Here is a 13,770-nt window from a genome sequence, read left to right as displayed (position 1 = left end):
GACCATAGAACGTTAGCTGCTTTGGGGGAGTTGAAATTGAATTAAACAGTAAATTTTACTGGTCAAAGTCCATAGCAAAACTAGCTTCTTTTTTGCATGATTTGAATAAAGCATCTTTGAATTAAAAATAGAGTGTACCGAAAAGGTGGCTCAGTGCAAAGCAACTACAAAGTAATGACCATTACCATTAAAAGCCAAAATACTGCAGATGTTAGAAATCTTTATTAAGAAGAATTTATTTTACACAGCAAGTTATGATGATCTGAAGTGTGGGACAAGCAGATTCAATAGTAACTTTCAAAAGGGAATTGGGTTCATACTTGAAATGGAAATAATGGCAAGGCTGTACAAAAGAGCTACACAGACACAATAGGCCAAAAGGCCTCATTCTGTGTTCTACAATGCTATGAAATCTGAAACGAAAATTAGAAAGTTCACTGTTAGCCCTATTTTCCTCTCTCTAAAGATGAGACCTGATTATTTCCATTATTACCAGTAGTATGGTGGAGAAACTATTTAATCGGAGTACACTGCTACAGAGCAGAATTGCTGTGAGTTTAAGGAGGAGGGGAGGGAGGTGCTCTTTTCTTTTTCTATCTTTCTCAGCCTGCAGGAGTTGAAAAGCTGCATGAGAGGGCTGAGTTTTGAAAACATCCAAGAGTGGCATCACAGGAGGAGCATAAGTTCATCGGTTGGTGAGAAACAGCTATTAAGGGAGGGTCTTCTAAGTGGCTGAAAATTAGAAAAACACATTCTTCTTAAAAGGAGGAGCTAATTAGATTTCAATAAGAAACACAAGCAATAGGGAAGTAAAGTTAAGTAAAGGCCAAGTAAAATAAAGTAGTATCAGTATACCAAAGTAAAATAAATTTAACATAAGGGAAGTAATTGAAGCAAAGGCAGGACAGCTTGGTCGCATGGAATGCATGTCCTGTAATATGTGGGAAGTCATGGACACTGTTGGCGTGCAACACAACCGCATGTGCAGGAAGTGTCACCAGCTGCAGAATCTTGAACTCAGGTTTCAGAGCTTGAGCGGTGACTTGACTCTCTGTGGCGCATCCTCAAGGCTGAAAGTTATGTGGATAGCACGTTCAGAGAGGTGGTCATACTAGAGCTTAGGAGCCTGGAGGCAGAAAGGGAATGGGTGACTGTCAGGCAGTCCAAAAGGACTAGGCAGGGGCTGCAGGAGACCCCTGGGGTACCACTCGCCAATCGGTTTTCCATTTTGGATACTGCTAAGGGTGTTGGTTCCTTGGAGGAGTGCAGTCAGAGCCTGGTTTGTGGCAGCATAGGCAGCTTTGCTGTAAGGAGGGGAGGAAGAAGGAGGGAAGAGTAGTAGTGATAGGGGATTTGTTAGTTAGGGCAATCAGACAGGCATTTCTGTGCCGTAGACATGACTCCAGGATGGTATGTTGCCTCCCTGGTGCCAGGGTCAATTATGTCATGGAGCAGCTACAGGACTTTTTTCTGGGGACGGCGATCAGCCAGATGTCAAGGTCCATGTTGGTACCAATGACTTAGGTAGGAAAGGGAATGAGTTCCTGAACGCAAATTTCAGGAAACTAGGAGCGAGATTGGAAAGCAGGACCTCTAAAACAGTAATCGCAGGATTACTCCCAGTCCCACTTGCTAGTGAGTATAGGAACAGAGAATTGAGCAATTGAACATGTGGCTGGAAAGCTGGTGTAGGGAGGGCATCAGATTTCTGGGGCAGTGGGACTGGTTCTGGGGAAGGTGGAACCTGTACAAGCCAGACAGTCTACACTTGAACAGGCTGGGATGAATATCCTTGCAGGGAAATTTGCTAGTGCTGTTGGGGGTTGGGGTTAAACTAGATTGGCAGGGGGCTGGGAACCTGAGGGCTAATTCGGAGTAGAGAATGGGAGATGGAGAATTAGTGAATGACTCTGAAAGACAGAAGCAGCACAGGTTAAAAAGTGTACAGCACAGGTTAAAAAAGTGTACAGCACAGGTTAAAAAAGTGTACAGCACAGGTTAAAAAAGTGTACAGCACAGGAACTTGGCAGTGTTAAAGGGTGTATATGGAAATGCAAGTAGTCTAGCAAATAAAGCTGATGAGCTGAGGGCACAGATAGATACATGGCAGCATGATATCATCGCTATAACAGAAAGTTATGGCAGACCAACATCCCTAGATATTGAGTTTTCAGGCAGGATTGATGGGAATAAAAATGGTGGAGTGTAGCATTATTGGTTAAAGAAACAATTACAGATGAGAGAAGGGATGAAATACTAAATGAAGCATCAAATGAGGCCTTATGGGTTGTGCTCAGAAATAAAAAAAGGGGCAGCCACATTGCTAGGAATGCACTATAGACCCCCAAATATTGGAAGGGAGTTAGAAGAGCAAATATATAGGCAAATTTCTGAGTGCAAAAACAATGGGCCAGTAATAGTTGGAGACTTCAACTACCCTAATATCAACTGGGATACGAACAGTGTGAAGAACACAGAGAGCACAAAATTCTTGAACTGCATTCAAGAAAGCATTTTCAGCTAGCATGTAACAAGCCCAACAAGAGGGGGCACAATTCTAGATTTAGTATTAGGAAATGAAGTTGGCCAAGTGGATGAAGTAGCAGTGGGGAACCATTTTGGAGATAGTGAGCATAATACAGTTAAATTTAGCTTAATGATGGAAAAGGACAAAGATAGAACAGAAGTAAAAGTTCCAAGTTGGGAGAAGACAAATTTTACAAAGCTGAGAGGTGAACTGGTGAAAGAGGACTTGATACAACTACTGGAAGGGAAAAGTGTGTCAAATTGGGGGAAGATATTCAAAAGCGAGATTCTATGGGCACAGTGTAGGCATGTTCCCAAAATGAAAAATGGTGGTACAGCCAAATCTAGCCCCCTACATCAGTGCAGGAAGTACAGGGGTGAAATAAAAAAGATTAGGAAAGCAAAGAGAGGATACAAAAAAACACTAGCAGGTAAAATCAAAGAAAACCCTAAGAAGTTTTACCAATACATTAAGAGCAAGAGGATAACTTAGGAAAGGGTAGGGCCTGTCAGAGATGTACATGGTAACTTGTGCATTGATACGGAAGATGTGGGCAGGGTTCTCAATGAGTACTTTGTCTCTGTCTTCATTAAGGAGAGGGATGATGCAGACATTCTAGCTAAAGAGGAGACATTGAAATATTAGAAACAATAAGCATTGTGAGAGAGGAAGTACTGGAGGGACTGACATCCTTGGAGGTGGATAAATCACCAGGCCCAGATGGATTTATCCCAGGCTATTAAAGGAAGCTAGGGAGGAAATAGCATATGCCCTGAGGATCATTTTCCAATCCTCAGTAGATACAGGCGAGGTACTGGAGGATTGGAGGTCTGCGAACATTGCACCAATATTTAAAAAGGGTGCAAGGGATAGGCCAGAAAATTATAGGCCGGTCATTCTGACTTCGGTAGTGGGCAAATTATTGGTATCAATTCTGAGACACAGTATAATCTATCACTTAGAAGGGCACGGATTGATCAGGGGTAGTCAGCATGGTTTTGTGAGGGGAAGATCGTGTCTTACTAACTTAATAGAACTTTTTGAGGAAGTAACAAGAAGTATTGAAGAGGGTAGTGCAATGAATGTTGTCTACATGGATTTTAGTAAGGAATCTGACAAGGTCCCACATAGCAGACTGGTTAGAAAAATGAGGTTCCATGGGATACAGGGGAAGGAGGCGAGTTGGATCCAAAATTGGCTCAGTGACAGGAAATAAAGGGTAATGGTCGATGGATGCATTTGCAAGTGGAAACAGTGACGTTCCACGGGGCTCGGTATTGGGGCCTTTGCTGTTTGTCGTATATATTAACGATTTGGACTTAAACGTGAGAGGCATGATTGGGAAATTTGCAGGCATCACAAAAATTGTCCACATAGTTGCTGGTGAAGAGGATAGCTGTTGTCTCCAGAACGATATCAATGGTCTGGCTGAGTGGCAGAAAAGTGGCAAACGGAATTCAATCCAGAGAAGTATAAGGTAATGCATTTGGGGAGGGCAAACATAAAGTTAGGGAATACTGAATAAATGGGAGGCTATTGAAAGGGGTAGAGGAAGTGAGAGGCCTTGGAGTCCACAGGCTCCCGAACATGGCAGGACAAATGGATAAAGGGATAAAGAAAGCATATGGAATGCTTTCCTTTATTGGATGAGGTATTGAATACAAAAACAGGGATGTAATGCTGGAACTATATAAAACAATGATTAGGCCACAATTGGAATTTTGTGTACAGTTCTGGTCATCACATTACAGGAAGGACATAATTGCTCTGGAGAGAGTACAGGAGAGATTTACAAGAATATTGCCAGGACTTGAAAATTGCAGCTATGAAGAAAGATTGGATAGGCTAGGGTTATTTTCCTTAGAACAGAGGAGGCTGAGGGGTGACCTAATTGAGTTGTACAAAATTGAGGGGCCTAGATACAGTAGGCAGGAAAGACCCAATTCCCCTAGCTGAGGGTTCAATTAACAGGGGGCATAGATTTAAAGTAATTGGTAAAAGGATTAGAAGCAACACACAGAAAACTTATTAAGCCAGAGGGTAGTGGGCATCTGGAATTCACTCCCCAGATTGGTGGTTGAGGTTGAAACATTCAACTCATTTAAAAGATACCTGAATATCCACTTCAAGTGCTGTAATCTGCAAGGCTATAAACCAGATGCTGGAAAGTGGGATTAAAAATGAGCAGCTAGTTTCTTTTCTCTTTTTATGGCCAACACGGACACAATGGGCTGAATGGCCTCATACTGCACGATAACTTTTCTATGGTTCAAATACAAACATGTTCATATTGTTACTGTTTACATACAAAATAATCTGTATCCCTAGCCACTTAAAGGCTTCTCAAACATTTGAAAGGTTGACAGTTATGAATGTAATAGAATATTCAGTTAACTGGATGAATTCTGCATAGGAATACAAGAATAGGGAGGTCATTCAGCCACTCAAACTTGTTCCATCATTCAATTAGAACATGGCTGATCTGTACCTCAACTCCATTTATCCATCATTACATCATATTCTTTATCACCCTTATCCAAAAATCCATCAACCTGATCTTAATTTTTAACTGAACCACATCCACACCTTCCTGCAGAGTAAATTAAGATTTCGACTGCCCTTCAACCGTACTGAAGTACTTCCATATGACCTGGTTCCAATTTTAAGATTGCGCTCTCCTCCTCTTGGTACATTTGGGAGTGCAAAACTTGAGAATTGCTGAAAAAAGACACTTGCTGTCAAAGATTATTGTCCTGCACCCATCAGGACAATTAGCAAGAACACCAAATTGTAAAGGGAACAACAATTTATACTGCATGAGAGGAGGATGCTAATTGGTTGGCAAGTGGACTCTGATTGGTAGAGGCATTGCAATGAAGAATGCGCTGTTAACTGATAACTGACAGTTAACTGCCTAGCTTTGTTTAAATTCAAACCAGGCAGGTTCACTCTGATAGGTCAAAGCATTGCCCTAGGGGATGAACCAGGGGATGGCTGTTGCCTATTTTGTTTAGTTGAAAATGGTTCAGTGTGTACACATGTTCCTTCTGTCTGCAAAGTACAGGGCCCTGTATTAATATGTGTAGCTTCTAACACATGTCAAGTGAGCCACGCTGCGTGTCTGATAATCTTAAATTGGTTGTCAGTGTAATTCTTAGCACACTCAGGATTGCTTAACAAATGTGGCCCAATTGTGGAATCGCATCTAATCTTGGCACTATGTTTTGAGTTTTGCAAACGCAAGCTGGTTGGGTAGTCAGTACTGTCTGTTGCGAGCAATAGCACTATATCACGGCCATCCAGACTTGCCGCTATTGTCTGAATCAGTATTCACTAAACTTATGAATTCAGCAACTCATGGAGTTGAGATTAAACAACACCGTGTATGTCTAAAAAGATGGCAATGCCATGGGATTCCATCTAGGCTCTGCTCTCACAAACTTCTTTGCTGGGTTTCATAAGAAACATGTCTTCGATGGAATGACATCCAACGTCCTATCCCTTGCACAATTCTGATATGTAGATATATTTGCTATATTTGATTCCACAGCTGCATGCAAGAACTTGCTTACACACCTTAAGTGGCTCCATCCTGTGCTCAAATTCACCTTTGAAATGGAGCAGTCAAATGAGCTCACTTTCCTTTACATGCTGGTTGAGAAATCTGCCAGTGGGTTCTCTACTACTGTCTACTGCAATCCTAGATTCAATGGTCAATATACGCCTTGGGATTCCTGCAGTTCCATGTGCTAGGAGATTGGCCTTATTAGCAACCGCGTTAATTAGGCCCGAGCCATTTGCTCACCATGCAAGCTTGATGCTGAAATATGATGCAGAGGCCATCCGACTGAATTGCCCAGTCTACCTTTCTAAAATCTGAGCAACAGGTAAAGTTAGCTGTTTCATACTGTTACTACAATGGTATTCGCCACTAACAGGATGCTGCCATCAAGCCAAAAAGACATTCTGCCTATCATACAGAAGAGTAATGCGGTATACGAACTTTGGTGCTGGTGTGATGCTAGGCACGTAGGCCATACGTCCCGAAGACTGGCAGATCGTATCAAACATGTCCCTTCAGCTGTTCACAACAGACAAAGTGCTGACTATACCCAACCAGCCCATGCTTGCAAAACTCAAAACAGTGTCCAGGATTAGATGTGATTCCACAATTGGACAACATATGCTGAACAATCCTGATTGTGCTAAGAATTACACTGACAAACAATTTAAGGTTATCAGTCGGGTTCACAGTATGGCTCACTTCTGCATGCTAGAAGCTAGATATGTTAATACACAGGGCCCTGTCCTTTGCAGGCAGAAGGAACATGTAAATACGTTATACTTTTTTCATCTAAACAAAACAGGCAACAGGCGTCCCCTTGGTCAGAGTCAACTCATCTGATGTAAATTTAAACAAAATTGGCAGTTAACTATCAGTTATTAGTTAACTGGTGCATTCTTCATGGCAATGACTTAACCAGAGTCCACTTGCCAACCAATCAGCACTCTTTTCTCATGCAGTATAAACTGTTGTTCCCTTTACAATTTGGTATTCTTGCGAATTGTCCTGATGAGTGCAAAAGGAAAAGCTTCGACAGCATGTGTCTTTTTTCAGCAATCTTCTTGGTACATTCACAAAAACAAATAATTTCTCTGTATATACCCTCAATTAGATCATCTCAACATTCTAACTCAAAAAAATATAAAACAATTTGTCCTCAATTTAACTTATTAATTTATTTTGGGGAATCTGTGTATGCATTTTCTATATTACAGCTGTAATATCTTGACTGCATCAGACTGATAGATGAAAGATACACAAAACAGCATCTAATCAACACACAAACAAAAATTGTGATTTACTGTGGCTTATCTACATCTCCAAGCAAAAATCTAGAAACTCAACAAGGACTCAACTTAGAAAATTCCAAATGATGCAAAGAGATAGGCAAGGGGAATGTGTGGCGTCTGATCAACTGAACATATCCACAAGGTTCACAGATTAGCATATGTTTATCTGAAATGTACAGGTGTTCAGGTACTCCTAACTCAAGCAGTATATATGTTTTACATTACTGATCTACGTAATTTATCAGACACAAAATATTGATGACAACATGGTACTGATATTAAATAACAGGATTAATATCAGCTCTGTGTCCATGGCAACAACCAAACATCTTTTGGAGCATGCCAGTGGCACAATAATCGCTGATTGGCATGATGGCCAGTCACTATCTTTGACCTCAAATGCCTACACTTCTGTTGCTTATGACCCAAAATCATGGAGTTGCATCAAAGCACAACCCAGACCTCAATCCTTTCCTCTGTCCCCAGTCATTGTACCTAGGCAGCCCAATGTCATGTTGGACTATGAAGCAATCCATTGCTGATATATTCTCAATTCACCAGTGAAACCTGACCTGAGAAATAACACTGGACAGAGCACCAAGCAGAGGTCAGACACTTGCTCGTGGACAAGAAGTGAAATGAACATCACCTATCTTCCTCAGCTATTGCAGGCTATTACTTTTTTTTAAAATCTGCATTTTTTGTTAGAGGCACTCATGCATTCTCATTCTTCAAAAAAAAAATGGTGATCCAGTTCTCTCAGGTCAAAAGGGGAATCCAAAGGCATGGATGTTTCAAAGCACATAGATCTTCAGGGGCTAGGAAAATAGCATAAAACAGATTTGTGCTAACCATCAGTGCCATATTAATGTACACCAAGCCCTTTCAATTCTGAAAGGTACACATCATAAACAAGTTTGGAAAAGATTTAAAGCTATAGGAAGGAGTACACATAGTAAATTAAACATAACAGTGAGAAATGTGAAGTATTTAATAAATCCAAGTTTATTCAACGAAGGGGGATGAAGTTGTGCAGGGGTCTTAGAATGGGGAAGAGACTGAACACATCACTTTCAATGTTGAATGCAGTGAGACAGTTTATGTTAAAACAAATGTTTAGATATACGGTTTGCAGCTTTCACTTAGAAAGCTTTGAACAGTTTTTTTTTCAAATATCATTGACACTCCAAAGATGAAAGAAAAACTAAATAGGAACAGATAAGGAAATGGATGACAAATTTTGAAGGCAGTGATTAGGAGGAGTGACCAAAGCTCCAATGGTAGTCAACAAGCTCTACAGCATCCAAAACAGTGTGGTACATTTGATCAGTTTTCTGCTGTTGGGCTCAATATTCAACCCATTCACCACTGGCATACTATGGTTGGAGTAGATATCACCTGCAGGATGCACTACAGCAACTTGTCAAGCATTTCCCAGTCACCGACATCACCCACTAAAAAGAACAAAAGCAGCAACATCATGGAAACACAATTACCCCCAAGTCACACACCATCCTATCTTGGACACGTACCACTGTTCCTTCAGCATCACTGGATAAACAATGAGATGAGGGTGCACCTAAATAGAGCCAAGACTGAGTTCCTTGTGGGGTGTTTTGCTAGTGCAATTGGGGAGTATTTAAACAAACTTGGCAGGGGTGTGGGAACCAGAAGGCAATTTCAAAGAAAACCACGTTACACCGTATACTGGGAGAGAAAGATAGCGCTCGAATATGGAATAGTAAGTTAATAAGCGGGGTCAGAGTTGAGAAGAACGTAATAAAGTCTAAATCAGGGCTACTGCTCATGTACGTGAATGCACCAAGTGTGGCAAATAAGATTAGGGAGTTACAGGTGCAGATTGCTAGACAAACAGAGACACTTCAGGAGAGATTAAAACAACAAGACTTCTAGAGAGGGGCTTAAACAGCTGAGAAGGGGAGAGAGCACAGTGAGACTTTGGTGAAGCTTAAACAGCTAGGTGACAGATCAGTCTGTGGACCTACTACGTTCAGAGAAAAAAAGTGAACATCACAGAAAAACAGATAAGTGATTGGTTGGTGAGTATTTCGCTCATTTATCTTAAAAAAACTCATGTAATTTAGTAATTGTAAGGTTTTATTAGTATTAGTATAGTTTACTAGCAGTAGCAAAGTTCAGTGGAAGTAGCAGGGTTCATTAATTAATTAATTAACTCATAATAAAGAAGGCAGGACAGATAATTTGTTACCCCTGTAGAACATGAGGGGACACCAGCGTGATCCAAGGCAAACATGTCTGCACTAAGTTTTTGCAGCTTGAGGAGCTTTGGTTCAAGAGTCATTGAGCTAGAGACAGAGCTACAGACACTGCAATGCATCGGTGGGGGGGGCGGAATTACCTGGACACTTTGTACCAGGAGGCAGTCACATCCCTTAGGATAGGGTCTTCTGATTTGGTCAGCGGTCAGGGACAGGAGGGTATGACTGTGGGTTATTCACATATAGGCAGCCAGAAGATAGAAGTGGAGGAGCCTCAGCCTTTGCAATTGTCCAACAGGTCTGAGGTTCTTGCAGCCTGTATGGATGAAAGTAGAGGCTGCAGGGTGGATGAACAAACTGAGCATGGCACCATGGTACAGGAAGCCATTCAAGTGGGGGAGATGTGGGATGGGGTGGAGTTAATAGGAATGTAGTGGTAGTTGGGGACAATATAGTTGTGGATAGACAGTTTTCTGCAGCCAAGAGCATGAATGCAAATGGTTATATTGCCTACCTGGTGCCAGAGTTTGGGACAACTGCTCAGGGTTGGAGAGAAACATGCAGTGGGAGGGGGGAGGACACAGTTATCATAGCCCACATTGGTACCAATGACCTAGATACGAGTAGGTAAGACGTTCTGCTTGGAGAGTATGAGCAACTAGCGGCCAAATTAAAAAGCAGAACATCAAAGGTAATAATCTTTGATTTATTACCTGAGCCACGAGCAAATTGGCATGGGGTAAATAAGATATGAGAGAAGAACGCATGGGAGAAACAGGTTTCAATTCATGAGACACTGGTACCAGTAATGGGGAAAGTGGGAACTGTAGCATTGGGACCTGAACCGTGCTGGCACCAGTGTTCTGATGAGCTTTATACCAAGATGGTAGAGAGTGCTTTAAATTAAATGGGGGGTGGGGAGGAAAGAGTAATCATGCAAGAGATGTAGTAAATCAACAGGAAACAACAAGATAAAGGAGCAAATTAGAGATTTGGGCAATGATAACCAGAGCATGGGAGGGTGGGACAGAGTACAAACTTAAAAGTGCACCAGCAGATAAGGCCAGAGGGTGCAAAAATGGCGAAAACACAAAGGCTCTGTATCTGAATGTGCGCAGCCTTCATAGCAAAATGGATGAATTGTTAGCACAAATAGAAATAAATATGTATGACCTGATAGCCATAACACAGATATGGTTACAGGGTGACCAAGGGTGGGACCCAAAATATTGAAGGGTATTTAACATTTCGAAAAGATAGGAAGCTAGGACAAGGTGGTAGGATAGTTCTGTTAATTAAAGATGTTATTGGTACTGTAATGACAGAGCAAGATGTAAAATCAGTTTGGGTAGAGATAAGAAATAGTAATGGTAAGGAGTCGCTTGTGGGAGTAGTTTATAGGCCCCCTAACAGTAGTTATGCAGTAGGACAGTGTAATCAGGTAGAAATAAATGGGGCAAGTAAGAAAGGCACCGCAAAAATTATGGGTGACTTTAATCTATGACTAGGTTGGGTGAATCAAATTGGCAAAGGTAGCCTGTAACATGAGTTCATAGCCTGTATTTGGGACAATTTCTTAGGGCAGCATATTCTGCAGTCAACCAGGGAGCATTTTGTTACAAATGCTGCGCACATTCAGATACAGAGCCTTTAACTCTGTCTGGACCTGGTAATGAGCAACGAGACAGGATTAATCAATAACCTCGTAGTAAAGGAGTCTCTTGGTGACAGCGATCATTATGATAGAATTTCATATCCAGTTTGAAGGGGAGAAGTGTGAGTCTAAGACTAGTGTTTTAAACCTGAAGAGGTAATTATAAGGGTATGAAAGCAGATCCAATTAATCTGAATTGGAAAAATAGGTTAAAAGGTAGGATGGTAGAGATGCAGTGGCAGACTTATAAGGAGATATTTATTAACTCTCAGCAAAGGTTTATCCCAATGAGAAAGAAATACTCTTTGAGAAGGATGCATAAGCTGAATAAGGAAGTTAAAGGAAAGTATCAAATTGAAAGAAACACTGTACAAATCTACAAAGACTAGTGGTAGGTCAAGAGATTGGTCACTTATGAGAGGAAGCTAAATACTAATGTAAAAAACAATAGTAAGGGTTTCTACAAGAATTTGAAAAGGAAAAGAGTAATTAAAACTAGTGTTGGTCCTCTAGAGACACAGCCTGGGGAACTGATAATGGAAAACAAGCAAATGGCAGAGGCATTGAACAAGTATTTTGTGTCTGTCTTCACTATAGAAGACTTAGAAAACTTCTGGAGGGAAGAACATAAAACAATCTCAACAGTTAGGGAAAAGGTGCTGGGAAAACTATAAGACCTAAAAGCTGACAAGTCCCCAGGACCAGATGGCCTGCATCCTAGGGTCTTAAAGGAAGTGGCTGAAGAGATAGTAGGTGCATTGGTTATAATCTTCCAAAATTCCATAGATCCTGGAAGGGTCCCAGTGGATTGGAAAATAGCTAATGTAACACCTTTATTCAAGAAAGGAAGGAGACAGAAAGCAGGAAACTACAAGCCAGTTAGTCTATCATCTGTCATAGGGAAATTGCTAGAATCGATCATTAAGGAGGTCATAGCAGGATACTTCGAAAATCATAATGTGATCAGGCAGAGTCAACATGGGTTTGCGAAAGGGAAATAGTGTTTAACTAATTCATTAGAATTCTTTGAGGAAGTAACAAGCAAGGTGGATAAGGGGATCCTGTAGATGTGGTGTATTGGCTTTCCAGAAGGCATTTGATAAGGTGCCACATCAAAGGTTACTATACAAGATAAGATTACATGGTGTAAGGGGTAACATATTAGCATAGAAGAGGATTGGTTATCTAACAGGAAGCAGACATTAGGCATAAATGGGCCTTTTTCAAGTTAACAAGCTATAACAAGTGGAGTGCCACAGCAATCGGTGCTGAGGCCTCAACTATTTACAATCTACATCAATGATCTGGATAAAAGGACCGAATGTATGGTAGCAAAATTTGTTGATAACACCAAGATAGGCAGGAAAGTAAGTTGTCAAGGAGGTAGAGTGTCTGCAAAGGAATATAGACAGGTTATGAGAGAGGGCAAAAATTTGGCAGATGGATCATAATGTGGGAAAATGTGAACTTGTCCACTCTGGCAGGAAGAATAGAAAATCAGTACACTGTTTAAATGGAGAGAAATTGCAGAACCCAGTCGAACAGAGGGATCTGGGTGTCCTGGTTCATGAATAAGTTAGTATGCAGGTACAGCAAGTGATGAGGAAGGCAAATGGAATGCTGGCATTTACTGCAAGGGGAATGGAATATAAAAGTAGGGAAGTTTCACTGCAGCTGTATGGGGTCTTGGAATTCCGCGTGCAGTTTCGGTTTGCTTATTTGAAAGAAGATATAATTGTGTTTGAGGCAGTACAGAGAAGGTTCACTTGACTCATTCCTGGGATGAGGTGTTTATCTTATGAACAAAAGTTTAATAGGTTGGGGCCATACCCATTGGAATTTTGAAGAATGAGAGGTGATCTTATTGAAACATAAAAGATCCGATGGGCATTTGATAGGGTAGATATAAGGAGGATGTTTCCACTTGTGTGAGAAACTAGAACAAGGGACACAGTTTAAGAATAAGACGTCTACTATTGAACACGGAGATGAGGAGAAGTTTTTTTCTCTCAAAGAGTCGTTAATATGTGGAATTCTCTTTCCCAGACAACAGTGGATGCTGGGGCATTGAATTTATTCAAGGCAGGGTTAGACAGATTTTTGATAGACAAGGGAGTCAAGGGTTATGGGGGTAGATGGCAAATTGGAGTTGACCACAACCAAGTCAGCCATGATCTTATTGGATGGCAGAGCAAATTCCAAAGGCTGAATGGTCTACACCTGCTCGCTCCTAAGTCCTAAGTTTGATTATAACAGAGACCTGGCTCAAAGAACAGAAGGACTGGGTGTTAAATATTCCTGGGTACAAGTTGTTCGAGAAAGATAGGAAAGGTAGAAAAGGAGGATGGGGTGGCAGTATGATTGAGGAGAGCATTGCAATGCAGGAGAAACAGAGGATGTCCCAGAGGGGTCAAAGACAAAATCCATTTGGCTTGAGCTAAGGAACAAAAATGATTTAATCACATTGCTCGGTGCAGTCTATAGACCACCAACTA

The 13,770-nt window shown here is 41.2% G+C and overlaps 1 protein-coding gene across 5 annotated transcripts in view; it reads right to left on the bottom strand.

Annotated features, from left to right (window-relative positions):
• The window catches only part of LOC121279207 (upstream-binding protein 1-like), a 124,877-nt gene that overhangs the window by 71,605 nt on the left and 39,502 nt on the right, over window positions 1–13,770 (bottom strand). The window lies entirely within an intron of this gene.

This window comes from Carcharodon carcharias, chromosome 6 (assembly GCF_017639515.1).
Source record: "Carcharodon carcharias isolate sCarCar2 chromosome 6, sCarCar2.pri, whole genome shotgun sequence".
Lineage (NCBI taxonomy): Eukaryota > Metazoa > Chordata > Chondrichthyes > Lamniformes > Lamnidae > Carcharodon > Carcharodon carcharias.
The sequence above is the reverse complement of the archived record's forward strand: the minus strand, read 5'-3'. Positions and strand labels throughout refer to the sequence as shown.